Raw genomic sequence first — 14,316 nt, 5'->3', positions numbered from 1 at the left:
AGGAACCGGATCCGCGACCTCACGAACGCGCCTCGGGACCCGACGAGCTGCAGGTCCTTCAGCGCGGCCTTCTTCGCTTCGTACACCATCCGCAGGCCCGGGTCCTCGACGACTTGACCGAGACGGGACTCCAGGTCGAGCACCTCTTTTTCTAGGCGCCCGACCCTGGCCGCCCGCCTCTTGGTCGACCCCCTCGCGTACTCTTGACAGAAGACGCGGACGTGAGCCTTGCCCACGTCCCACCATAGCCTCAAGGAGGGGAAGCCCCCCTGCTTCCTTCTCCAGTCGGCCCAGAATCGACGGAACGAGTCCTGGAACCGCACGTCCTCCAGCAGCTGGTTGTTAAAATGCCAGTACGCGGACCCCGTCCTCGCGCGGAGCGAAGCGAGCTCCGCCCACACCAGGTGGTGGTCCGAACACGGCACCGGCCGCATGGAGGCCGCCGGGACATAGGAAACGTACGCCCGAGACACGTAAAGGCGGTCGACTCTGGACCATCCTACTCCAGGCCTCACCCAAGTAAAGGCGCTGGAGTCGGGATGGAGATTTTGCCAGACGTCCACCAAGTCGAAGGACCCGACCAGGTCCCTCAACTTCTCCATTGCCGTCATGCTCTGCGGGGCACCGGAGCGGTCCCTCGCCTTGAGGGTGCAGTTAAAATCCCCCCCCAGGGACAATGCAGTCGCCGACGTCGACGGAGCCAAGAAGAGCGGACACTTCTTCGAAGAAGCGCGTTTGCTGCGGGCCGGGCTGAGGGGCGTACACGTTCACGAGATGGAGCGGCACGTCCCCCAGGCGAACCGTGACGTGCAGCAAGCGGCCTGGCACGAGCTCCTCGACCCCCAAGATCTCCAGCTGAAAATGCGGAGCCAACAAGATGGCCACTGCTCAAGAAGTGGTAGTGAGGTGGCTCATGCGGACCTCTCCTTGCCATTCCAGGAGCCACGTGGCTTCGTCTCCCGGAACGGTGTGGGTTTCTTGCAGGAAGCACACCGCATATTTCCCCTCCCGCAGGAGCGAAAAATTGTTAAATCTACGGTGTGCCTCTCTGCCGCCGTTGATGTTGAGGCTGGCTATGGTTATCTTCATGACAAAAGCATAGTGCAACCTCTACCTAACCTATTGTGGTGGGGGAGTGGAGTCATTTGTTGATCTCCACTCCTTCAGTAGCCCAGCGAGGAACCCTTTGAGCCGGCACAGCTCAAGGCCTTGCGCCTTTGATAAGGGCCCGCCCGCGGCCATGGTTTTAGCGGCGGCGCGGATGGACGCGACGAGCAGCCCCGGCTCGGACCATCTTTCCAGGGCCACATGGGCTCGGTTGCGGCGACCCTGGCTCTGGACCAAAAAGTCCCGGAGTTCCTCTACGGGAATGAGGGGGGACTCAGCGGCGGGCACGAGGAGATCCACCGCCTCACTGGCGATGGACTCGAGATCTTCTCCCTCGTCCCCCACGCCATGCCCGCAGGCAGAGGCTTGGCAGCCTCGACTGTCTCACCCTCCCCGGGGACAGATTCCTCCTGCCTACGGCGCAGTTTGGGGGCGCTGGAGGGGGACACGGGACACGCGGCGGGCACCGACTCCTCCGCGGAGGAATGTTGTTCCCCCTCCGCCTCATTGGAGCGGCGCCTCCTTTTGTTCCTGGGGGGGCGCGGAGGCAGGGAGACCTCCATGTCTGCCGAGGCCTCTCGCTCCACCCCCCCCTTTTTCTTTTCTTGCCCGCGCCCGAGCCCCTCTGTGATACTGGTCAAGGGCTCGGGCACGGGCTCAGGGCACCCCACGCTCGCCAATGTCAGGGTTGGGCTGAGCGCGGTGTTCAAGCTGTCTGGCGCACTGAGGGGACCCGCCTCAAGATGTTTCGCCTTCCTCCGCACCTTCCTTCCGATCAGACACTCTCCCTCCCCCCCGCCGGAGGCCGTGAAAACAAAGGCCCCCGACGATGCCCGCGCACCTATGGCTCCCGTCACGCGGACACTACTAGAGGGAGGGGTGGCGGCCTTGGAGGCGGGGCAGTTCTTGCGAACGTGCCCCACCTCCCTACAGGCATGGCACCGCACGCCGTCCGACGTCCAGAAGACGCGGTAGGCAGTCCCCTCGTGCACCACATTAAAATTGCCCTCCGTCGTCTCCTCCCGCGCCAGCCGAACAAAAAGCTGGTGGCGGAAGGAGAACACGTGGCGCAGGCTGCTCTCCCTGAGGCCGAGCGGTATGGGGTTGATCCCTGACCTTACCTCCCCCAGTTGGTGTAGGTGAGGGAGGAGGAGCTCAGTGGGAACAAAGGGCGGGACATTTGAAATGATGACCCTCTGCGCGGTGGCCTCGAGAGGGTCCACCGGCAGGAACATCCCGCCCACCGTGTGTCCCTTTTCAAGGGCCAGGGACACCGCCCGCTCCGACCCCAGAAAGAATACAGCCTTCCCAGACATCTTGGAGGCCGCGACAATGGCCGAGGTGCCGACTACCCCAGCCATCGCCCACACGCACTCCTCAATGCTCATTGTGGGGTGAGTGTAGCTCTTGACCCCGTGTTTTTTGGTCTGAATGGTGGCAGGGCAGGGCAGCAGGAGGCGCAGGAGGCGCCGTGGATGTGGACGCCACCTGCGCATATGTCTTCGCTGGCCCTGCCACCGGCGTGGATGGGGTCGCCATCACGGGGTCCCTTTAAGGGCCACACCCACCCCAAAGTCACAGGCCTTAATGGTCTTAAATGGCCCCGTTGGTGTTTGAACAGAGGGAGCTCTTAATGGGGCACACCTCTCCCCTAGTTAACGAATGGGGAGGGGCCTTGCTCCCTCTGCTCATTGTCTTAATTGTTTTACAATTAGGAGGAAAGGGCTCTCAGAGAGAGAGGGGAGAGACAGAGAGAGAGAAAGAGTGAGGGGGGTGGGAAGGAGGGAAGCTGCGAGGGCAGGTCTCCCCTCACAGCGATGGGTGGGTGTTTCTTGGGGTGCACTCCCCAGATGGCAAAAAACACAGTCTTTGTAGAATGGTCTTCGGGTGGGGGGAGAAGATGTCTTCACCTGGGGTAGCTGGAGCCACCCAGGCACACACTCCCAACGATGTTTAATAGGGTGATTAGTACTTCTTCAGCCAGGTAGCTCCAGCTATCCCAGGCTAGGCAATGGGGGAGGGGTGCTTCAGTGGTGTGTGGGGCCTAGCTGTAAGCAAGACCCCCACACACACTTCCACACACACACACCCGCCGCGATGTTCCGGCCCTCGAAAGGTCTTCTTTCCTCCCCCCACCGATACAACAAAGTCTTTCGGGGAATGCACCAAAACACACCCACCTGTCGAAGATTGTCGAAATGGCTCTCCCTCCTTCCACACTGGATGGTGTTTTCTCAGGATGTTCTTTTCCCCCTCTCTCCAACTCTCTGTAGTAGCAATAAATGATACATTTTCTGCTCTCCTCCTCTCCCTCTGGACGTTGAATGTGTAGTAAGCCAGCCCTCTCCTCCTCTTCCTGGGCTGGTCTCAGGGCTCACTCCAGGCCTTCCAGGCAGGAGCTTCAGCAGGGAGTTCCTTCTCTCACTGCAGCTCAGCTCCAACTGAATAGGCCACGCCTCCAAAGCTCCATCATTGGTCCACAGATCTCTGAAAAGTAGCAGGCCAGGTGGATAAAGTGGTTAAGAAGGCATACGCAATGCTTGCCTTTATTGGTTGAGGCATAGAATATAAGGGCAGGGAGCTTATGCTTAAATTATATAATACTTTGGTTGGGCCACAGCTGGAGTACTGCGTGCAGTTCTGGTCGCTGTATTATAGGAAGGACGTGATTGCACTAGAGAGGGTACAGAGGAGATTTACTAGGATGCTGCCTCGAATGGAGAATCTTAGTTATGAGGACAGATTGGATAGGCTGGGTTTGTTCTCATTGGAACAGAGGTGGTTGAGAGGAGACCTCATTGAGGGGCCTGGACATAGTGGATAGTAAGGGCCTATTTCCATTGGTGGAGGGGTCTATAACGAGGCGGCATAGTTTGAAGGTGGTTGTTGGAAGGTTTAGAGGGGATTTGAGGGGGGGCTTCTTTACACAGAGGGTTGTGGGGATCTGGAACTTGTTGCCTGGAAGAGTGGTGGATGCAGAAACCCTCACCACTTTTAAGAGATGGTTGAATGGGCACTTAAAGTGCAGTAATCTGCAGGGTTACGGACCTAGAGCTGGTAATTGGGATTAGACTGGATGATCTTTTGTTGGACGATGCAGATATAATGGTAAGTACTGCAGGGAATCGAATATAGCCAGCGTGATCTCCTGGACTAGTTTCGATCACCTCGATGGGTCGGAGAGGAATTTTCCCAGATTTTTTCTCCCTAAATTGCCTCTCCCAGGAGATCACATGGCTCCGGTTGGGGTGGAGTGTAGAATGTTTCAGTAGAAGGGGTGTCGCAGTTGTGTGAGGCGGACTGGTTGGGCTGGGTGCTCTTTGCCTTTCCATCATTGTTCATAGGTTTATATGTAACCTTTAGGGCCACTGACCAAGGGCTATGCGTCTCTTTGTCGGCCGATGTGGACGCGATGGGCTGAAATAGCCTTTTTCTGCGCTGTAAATTTCTATGTTTCTATGTTTCTAAAATAGCCTGTTTCCTAGTTGGTTCTTCGACATACTGATCTATAAAACTATCTTCAATGCATTCCAGGAATTTCTCCTCCATATATTACTGTAAATTTGATTTGCCCGATCTGTATGAAGATTAAAGTCCCACATGATTATTGTATTACCCTTGTTAGATGCAACTCTAATTTCCTGATTTATACTCAGCCTGACACGACAACTACTGCTAGCGGGTCTATAAACTACTCCCAGCAGTATTTTCTGCCCCTTGTTACCTCCCATCAGAAAGAATAGAAAACAAATTATAATTTAAATGGAGAAAAATTGCAAAGTGCTGCAGTACAGAGGGACCTGGGAGTCCTTGTGCATGAAAAGTGAGCATGCAGGTACAACAAGTAATCAGGAAGGCAAATGGAATGTTTGGCCTTTATTGTAAGGGGTATAAAAGCAGGTAAGTCCTGCTAAAACTGTACAGGGTATTGGTGAGACCACACCTGGAGTACTGCATACAGTTTTGGTCTCCGTATTTAAGGAAGGATATATTTGCATTGGTTACTGTTCAGAGAAGGTTCACTAGGTTGATTCCGGAGATGAGGGGGTTGACTTATGAAGATAGGTTGAGTAGATTGGGCCTATACTAATTGGAATTCAGCAGAATGAGAGGTGATCTTATTGAAACATATAAGATAATGAGGGGGCTCGACAAGGTGGATGCAGAGAGGATATTTCCACTCATAGGACAAACTAAAACTAGGGGACATAGTCTCAGAATAAGGGGCTACCCATTTAAAACTGAGATGATGAGGAATTTCTTCTCTCAGAGGGTTGTAAATCTATGGGATTTTCTGCCCCAGAGAGCTGTGGAGGCTGGGTCATTGAATATATTTAAGGCGGAGATAGACAGATTTTTTAGCGATAGGGGAATGAAAGGTTGTGGGGAGCGGTAGGGAAGTGGAGCTGAGTCCATGGTCAGATCAGCCATGAGCTTATTGAATGGCAGAGCAGGCTCGAGGGGCTGGGTGGCGTACTCCTGCTCCTATTTCTTATGTTCTTATCATCAACCCCTGCAACCAAATTTTAATTTGATTCATTAATGTCCAAAGTTTAATTGTTAATTTGTTGGTTCTAGTGGATATATAGATTTACTTAAAATAATTGTAGAGCTGTTGACCCTTACAAAAGGGGGCAATTGATTTAAAGTTATATTTAAAATAGTTGTTTCTTACCACCACCCTAACTGATTTCCGAGTAAAGATCTTTTCTCTCCACTGTCTTTATCTCATCTTTTATTATCAGGGTGATATCCACCCTCCCCTCCCCCGCCACTCCTTTTCAATTTTGCCTATCTCTTCTGAAAGTCAAGTATCTTGAAATATTTAGTTTCCAACCTTGGTGACTCTGCAACTACGTTTCCATAATGGCTATTAGATCAAATCCATTTATTTCTATCTGTACTATTAATTCAGCTATTTTGTTATGAATGCTTTGTGCATTTAGACATTGTGCCTTTAGCTTTAACTTGTTTCTATTTTTTCCTGATGTCACTTTAGTCACTAATGCCCTATTACCTTTGTTAAGCTCTCTGTCTCTTTCTGATCCACTCTGCTTATTTCTACCCAAATCGCTACTCTGCCCTACAGCATTGACTTTTCTTTTACTGCTTTTGAATTGGCCCTTTCCTGAATCCTCCCACTTTCATTCGTTGAAAGCCCTATCTAACATCCTAGTTATTTGATTCGCCAGGACACTGGTCCCTGCTCAGTTCAAGTGGAGACCATCCCAACAGAATAGCTCCCTCTTTCCCCTGTACTGGTGCCAGTGCCCCATGAATCAAACCCCCTGTCACCCACATCACTCTTTCAGCTACCCATTTAATCTTCCAATTTGCTGTCCCTATGCCAATTTGTGTGTGGCTCAGGTTAACAAGCCAGAGATTATTACCCGTGAGCTTCTGCGTTTTAATTTGGACCCTAGCTCCTCAAACACTCAGCAGATCCCCATTCCTAGTTCTGACGAAGGGTCATCGACCTGAAACCGGTAATTCTGTTTCTCTCTCCACAGACGCTGCCTGACCCGCTGAGATTTCCAGCATTTTCTGGTTTTATTTCTCACTCCTAGTTGTACCTATAATTCCTTCACTAAATTTCAGCTGCTTATCCAGTCCAACATGTTAGCAGCGTTCCCGGAATCAAATAAAATGTTCTGGAAGTGTTTTTTAGACTCTTCCAGTTCAGGATTTGTGGCTCGGGATGTTTTTGGCGGGCAGAGGGCGACAGAGACTGCACTGGAAGGGCTGGTGGGCGGCTGCTGTTGTGCTGCTGCTGATTGGCGCGTGTTTGCGGGCAGCGCGCTGTCTGCGCGGGGAGCAGTTATCAATCAGCGAGGGGAAGGCTCGAGCCGCGCAGGTAAGGAGAACACCTGGGGCTGGCACATCAACCCGCGGCAGGTGAGGGGGACTGCACCCCGCAGACGGCACATAGCGTTGGCTGGACATCTTCCTGAACCGCGATTGCCTGATGTTGGCGCCTTTGCCTCAATACTGGTGGTGAGTGCAGTCTTTTAATTTAATATCGTGCCGTCTGGGCTGCAACATTTACGGAAAGCAATTGCATAATTTCTATTTTTTTGCTTTTGGGAAATTGCTTAACTGGACGGTTCCTTCCGATGTTAATTGTGAGGGGGGAAAAAAAACTAAGAAGCTGAGGTAGAAAGAGTGCAAAATTTCAGGGGGTGGGTTCATGCTCCTTGTTGTTCGAGTGAAGTGTGTTATTTGACCGGTTTCAACGCGCACTACACGTCGGTGACCGGTCCTTCTTTACCTGGTTTGAACGATGGTTACTTCGAGAGACTGACGAAATAAATCTGAATCTGAATTAATTGATGTCCACGAATGTCGCCCTATTAATTGTTATCTGCGGTGTAAACATGGACCGAGAAACCGCTCCTCTGTAAGTAGTCAGGTGGAATTATTTTTTGTACTTATAATACGGGGAACAGTCTACTGTTTTAGTGTGAAAACTTAAGATCTGGAGTCTCTCTTATTTTTCCTCTATACTCCTGAACCAAACCTGTAGAGGCTGCCAACCCTCTAGGTTTGTCCTGGAGTCTCCAGGACTTTTCTCTTATTCGTTCATGTGATGTGGGCATCGCTGGCAAGGCCAGCATTTACTGCCTCTCCCTAATTTCCCATGAGCAGGTGGTGGTGAAGGTACTCAGACAGTGCTGTTAGGGAGGGAGTTCCAGGATTTTGACCCAGCGACGATGAAAAAAAAACGGCGATATATTTCCACATCAGGATGGTGTGTGACTTGGAGGGGAACTTGGAGGTGATGGTGTTCCCATGCACCTGCTGCCCTTGTCCTTCTAGGCGGTAGAGGTTGCGAGTTTGGGAGGTGCTGTCGAAGAAGTCTTGGGGAGTTGCTGCATAATCAAGGCTTACACTCCGGTACCGAGGGAGTGTGACACTGTCGGAGGTGCCATCTTTTGGATAAGACATTAAATCGAGACCCCGTCTGGCCTCTCAGTTGGATGTAAAAGATTCCATGGCATTATTTTGAGTTCTCTTGGGCAATAGTTATCCCTCAACCAGCATCAATAAAACAGATTATCTGTGTAAAAATGTGAAAAGTGGCTGCTGCGTTTCCTATATTACTACAGTGACTACACTGCATAATACTTCATTGGCTGTAAAGCATTGAGATGTCATGAAGGGTGTGTTATAAATGCAAGTCTTTTTTTTTTCAAGTACCAACGAAAAGGCAGGTTCTTCCTCCCCTCCCTTATTTTTGCTAATTTTGTCCCAGTTTTCTTGTGTTCCTGAAGATGACGGAAATACTCGCTGGGATACGAAAGTGCTTCATTAACCCTTTCCATCCTGGGGGGGGGGGGGAGCCTTGTTTGATGGCAACACAGGTTGGAGAATTGGGCTACAATTTTGTATTCCTATTTCTGATCAATGCTCTCATTGAGCAAGGCTCACTGTTGAGAATTTGAAGTAGTTGAGTCACCTTTATAGCTCTATAGCCACTGGCACCTTGCCCAAGAGGCTGTTTTTCATGTAAGCTGATATACATCGTAATTCATCTCATCTGAGTTTGAGTATTTGACTGCATGGGATGTTACAGCTGAGCCTGATCATGTCCTGTCCTGTTGGTGATCAGAAGCTGGAACTCTGGTTGATTTCATATCCTGAATTGAGTCGCTCCCCCCAAACCCCCACCCCAGTTACCCCCAGCTAGCTGAGTAACAAAAACTAAACTTGTATTTATATATGCCTTTAACGTAGAAAAATATCCCGAGACTTAATCGGACAATAATGGATGCTGAGACAAAGAAAAAAATGGAGAGGGACGGGCGGTTGAATAGGACAACTAGATGACGAGCAACATGATTCAACCTGACATATTGGCCGGGGTGGAGAATGGAATCAGTGGCGATAGTGCGGCATTTTGTGACTGAGGCCAAAGACGATAGCTCAGTCTCCCCAATGTTTAACTGGAGGAATTTGTAATAAAAACAATTTTTGTATCTCATCCAGGATTGGATGTCGGACAAGCAGTCTTGATAGCGCATAGTCAACACGGGTGGTGGAGAGGTTTGTGTGTGTGTGTGGAGGGGGGTGGTGGGGAGGGTGTTGCCGACCGAATGAGCTACCGAGTGGGTGTGGAAGACTTTTATAAAAAAAAAAGTTATTCACGCCTCTCTCTTTTTTGGGTGTCCACCTACCACTCCCAGCTCAAAGGACAGATAAGCAAGCTATTAAAGGCTTGTCATTCACTGATCATATGCTGACCACCATTCCCTGGCAGCACAGGAGAGATTAGCAGTTCAGTGCATAGAGGATCATCGTGTGTGAATCATGTGTATCACTGTACTGGCAGCCATCATAATGTGGTGAATGATTTGGTCCATAATTTGCTGTAAAAATAACGGTGAGTTTATGGCGTCCATAATTAGTGATGAGGAAGAGATGAGTTGTGAATCGCCACAAATTGCTGAGTGAATTGCGACATTCTGCTGTTAGCATCTCAAATGGGAGCTCGCCGTCAAACTCCTTTTTATGAGTGACAAGAAATTGCTGGATTTGTATCGTAAATACGAATTAAACTCTCTGCAAAAAGTTAAGACTGCTATGTCATGGTATAAAGACCCCATTACAACATAGCATCTTTAACATAGTGAAACGCCCCAAGGCACTTCACAGGAGAATTATAAGATTAAAAATTTGACACCGAGCCGCACAAGTAGAAATTAGCGCAGATGGGTAGGTGTTAATGAGCGTCTTGAAGGAGGAAAGAGAGGTAGAGAGGCCGAGAGGTTTACGTAGGGAGTTCCAGAGCTTGGAGCCTAGGCAACAGAAGGCACAGCCATCACTGGTTGAGCGATTATAATCAGGGATGCTTAAGAGGGCAGAATTGGAGGAGCGCAGGCATCTCTGGGCTGGAGGAGATTACAGAGATAAGGAGGGGCGAGTCCATGGAGGGATTTGAAAATAAGAATGAGAATTTTGAAATTGAGGTGTTGCTTAACCGGAATCCAATGCAGGTCAGCGAGCACAGGAGTGAAGGGTGAACGGAACTTGGTGCGAGTTAGGACATGGGCAGCTGAGTTTTGGATCACCTTTAGTTTACATAGGGTAGAATGTGGGAGGCCAACCAGGTGTGCGTGGAATAGTCAAGTCTAGAGGTAACAAAGGCATGGATGAGGACTTCAGCAGCGAATGAACTGAGGCAAGGGCGGAGACGGGTGATGTTACGGAGATGGAAATAGGCGATCTAAGTTATGCTGCAGATATGTGGTTGAAAGCTCATTCCAGGGTCAAATATGACACCAAGGTTGCAAACAGTCTGGTTCAGCCTCAGACAGAAGTTGGAGAGAGGGATGGAGTCAGTGTCTTGGAAACGGAGTTTGTGGCAGGGACAGAAAACAATGGCTTCGGACACCAGAGGTAATGGTGTGGGGAAGGGAAGAGAAGCCGTTGAAGATGATTCTCTGGCTATGATTAGATAAGTAAGAATGGAACCAGGCAAGTGCAATCCCACCTAGCTGGACGACGGTGGAGAGACGTTGGAGAAGGATAGAGTGGTCAACCATGTCAAAGGCTGTAGACAAATCAACAAAGACGAGGAGGGATAGTCTGCCTTTGTCATAGTCACAAAGAATGTCAATTGTGATTTTGATGAGAGCTGTTTCGGTATTGTGGCAGGCGCGGAAACTGGATTGGAGGGATTCAAACATGGAATTGCGGGAATGATGGGCATGGATTTGGGAGGCGACAACACGTTCAAGGATTTTGGAGAGGAAAGGGAGGTTGGAGATGGGGCGGTAGTTTGCAAGGACGGTGGGGTCGAGGGTTGTTTATTTGAGGAGAGGGGTGATGATGGCAGATTTGAGGGAGAGGGGGACAGTACCTGAATAGAGAGAACTGTTAACAATGTCAGCTAACATGGGAGCCAGAAAAGGAAGTTGGGTGGTCAACAGTTTGGTGGGAATAGAGTCAAGGGAGTAGGAAGTAGGAAGTGGGTCTCATGCCAGGATGAGCTCGGAAAGGTCATGAGGGGAGATTGGAGAGGAACTGGAGAAAGATGTGAGATCAGGGCTAGGGTAGGGGGCATCCTTGGAGGAAGTTTGGCCCAGTGAACTTGGGGAAGGAAGGGAAGAGGCAGAGGCGGCCGAACGGATGGTCTCAATCTTAGAGACAAAGAATTCCATGAGCTCCTCACACTTATTGTCGGAGGTGAGGGTGCAGACTGGGGAGAAGGGTTTAAAAAGACGGTTAGCAGTGGAGAATAGAAGACGGGGTTTATCTTTACATTCCAGAATGATTCTGCAATAGTAAGTGATTTTGGCAGACGAGAGCAGGACCTGATAGTGCTTTATGTGATCCAGCCAGACCTGGCGGTGAATGGCTAAACCAGTTGTCTGCCATATCTGTTCAAATCTGCGTCCCTTGGACTTAAGGGAGCGAAGATCAGGGCTGTACCAGGGGGAACAGCCAGGGTGAGAGAGAGAGTAATTGTTTTAACAGGGACTAGGGCATCAAAGGTGGTGGTGAGGATGTGATTGAGCAGATCGGTAGCTGCAGAAATGTCATGGTGAATGGAGGGTCAAAGGCTGGATAGTTGGGAGTTCATAAGTACAGTTGTAAGAGAGTCGGGAGAGAGTTTTTACCAGGGACGGATTCAGAAGGGTTGGGGGGGCTGGAAGGGCAATGTGGGTGGAGAGCGATACGAGGAAGTGGTCTGAGATGGCCTTACCTGCGATTGACACGATGATTTATGGTCCTGCAATGCCAATCAACCTTGGAAGCCCAGAGAGGGAACAATTGAAAATATGGCGTCTCACTCCTGCAGATAGTAAATTGTTCCTAGCAGTTTATAGACCCGATTTATTCGAATTCTGACTGCCCGGTAGGAGTCGGAGGAAAGGGGTGAAGCTGTTGGGGGCACCGACTGGCGGCGGCTGTGCTCCCGCTGGTCAATTTCCCTCGCGGTGTGGAAAAGGGGTCACCGCCGGTTGGTAAGGGATCGAAGCGCTGGGCGGGTGGAAACACGGGGCGTGGCGGAAACCCGTTTCTGCCGGCTCGGGGGGAATTGCAAATGGGTCACACCATCCGCCTGTGCCCAGTCAAAGGTCTTAATGCCGGGCCTTAAAAAAGGCACAATTTTCGGCCCCTAAATGTTTAAAAAAAAATTCTTCCTTTCTTTTTTTCATTCTCTCAATTCAGTCTTTCTTTCCATCACTGTATTTCTCTTTCTGTATCTAATTTGACTGTAATTCACCCTATTTCCTTCTCCATCGTTTGCTCTGTTTCTTTCTCTAATCTTATATTTCATTGGTTCAGGAGATAGACTGTTGGTCCCATCGTTCACCAAGGTCTTAGATGCCCCGTTGCCCTGGCCTCGCCGTTGTCAATACGCACTTCCAGCAGTTTACAGCGCAAAAATAATTCGTGAGGAAAAAAATCCAACTCCCGGCACGATGCGAGATGCCCTGCTACAGCAAATTCTGGGCCAATGTTCCTGCGCATTTCTCTGATTTCTTTTTTGGACTGCAGTGTTTGCAGAAAATAGTTTTTCAATTATCTGAAATAAGTGTGCTTTATGACATGACGGCCCATATTTTCCTGGAGACTTACGTCATTATAATGGCCAATCTATGACATTGAGACCCTGGAACAGCTTAAAGAAGAAATTATGGAGCAGGTGACTTGCATCATCACTTGTGGCACTCCATATTTTCCTGCGACTTTTGCGCCAATCCATTATCCTATGTCAATAACAGTTGGATGGTCATTTACATAGCGTCTCCCCACCCCCCTAAAAAAAACAATGGTGTAAAGTCCTGTCCCCTCAATACAGACTCACACGAGGCATGTAGTGAAATCAAGATCACTCTGGACCTGCACCTTTATTTCATAGCTCTGGAATGCTGCACTTGCTTGAGACCTGTCCTTATATACCTGTCTTTTGCAAGTGCACCCCTGGTGGTAAGGTATGTTGGTGGTTACAGGTCATATCTTATTACAGTCATGTATAGCATGTTAGGATAGTTATATATAATAATGTAAGATACATGACATCACCCTCCCCCAAGGTCTTATTGTCTTTATAGGTTCAGTCTCTCAGGTGGTCTACGCTCTCGCATGGAGCGTCTGAGTTGTGGTTCAGTTGTTTGCCTTGGTGTCTGTTTTTCTTTGGGTATGGTTGCTGGTATCTCGCCTAGGCTGTCTGTTTCGATTGGTATGATAGTTGTTGACTCGCCTGGGCTGTCTGTTGGGATTGCCCTTTCCTCAGGTTGTTCCCTCTGTCCACCAGGTGTGGTGCGAGTTCCACATTGTAGTCTGCCTCTGGTTCCGCAGTGTTGTTGGTAAATCTGCTTTTGACTTGGTCTACATGCCTCCGGCAGGTTTTGCCATTGTCCATTTGTACTACCAGTAGCCTGTTTCCTTCCTTGCCCGTTACTGTCCCTGCAAGCCATTTGGGACCCCTGCCATAGTTTAGTACAAACACTTTGTCCCCTATCTCATTCCATCTCCCCCTCGAATTTCTGTCATGGTACTCGGTCAGCTTACGGTGCTTTGCCTCAACAATTTCGTGCATGTCTGGGAGGATTAATGAGAGCCTTGTTTTTAAAGTCCTTTTCATCAACAGTTGCGCGGGGGGGGATTCCAGTCAGTGAGTGCGGACGAGATCTGTATGCCAGCAGCAGTCGCGACAGGCGACCCTGCAGCGTGGGACCTTGGATTTTAAGCATGCCTTGTTTAATGATTTGCGCTGCTCTCTCCACCTGGCCGTTGGAGGCCGGCTTGAACGGTGCCGTCTTGACGTGATTTATGCCGTGTTCAATTATAAAGTCTTGGAATTCTGCGCTGGTGAAGCACGGACCATTGTCACTGACTATTATGTCAGGGATTCCGTGCGTTGGAAACATGGTTGCGAGGCTCTCCACAGTGGTGGAGGTTGTGCTCGAGTTTAAAATGGTGCATTCGATCCGCTTTGAAAATGCATCTACAACTACGAGGAACATTTTGCCCATGAATGGGCCCGCATAGTCTACGTGCAACCGTGACCACGGTTTGGTAGGCCAGGGGCTCAGTGGAGCCTCCCTAGGGGCATTGCTGAGTTGGGCACAAATGGTGCACCTTCGGACGCAGAGCTCCAAGTCCGCGTCAATACCAGGCCACCAGACGTGGGATCTGGCTAAGGCCTTAATGAGAACGATCCCCGGGTGCTCGCGGTGGAGCTCCCGGACAAATGTC

General features: G+C 50.0%; 1 protein-coding gene across 7 annotated transcripts in view; it reads left to right on the top strand.

The window, feature by feature from the left end:
- Positions 1-6,890: 6,890 nt before the first annotated feature.
- The window catches only part of eepd1 (endonuclease/exonuclease/phosphatase family domain containing 1), a 154,459-nt gene continuing 147,033 nt past the window's right edge, over positions 6,891-14,316 (top strand). For 4 of the 7 annotated variants that reach the window (XM_070880611.1, XM_070880610.1, XM_070880602.1 and 1 more), the window contains exon 1: positions 6,891-7,101. The gene's annotated coding sequence lies outside the window, so the exon portion shown is untranslated. Of the gene's footprint in view, positions 7,102-7,209; positions 7,517-14,316 lie in introns of those variants that run through there. The other 3 variants (XM_070880607.1, XM_070880604.1, XM_070880605.1) reach the window with 2 other exon arrangements.

Source organism: Pristiophorus japonicus, chromosome 5 (assembly GCF_044704955.1).
Source record: "Pristiophorus japonicus isolate sPriJap1 chromosome 5, sPriJap1.hap1, whole genome shotgun sequence".
NCBI classification, from domain to species: Eukaryota; Metazoa; Chordata; class Chondrichthyes; family Pristiophoridae; genus Pristiophorus; species Pristiophorus japonicus.
Note: the sequence above shows the minus strand (reverse complement) of the source record. Positions and strands in the feature narration are given on the sequence as shown.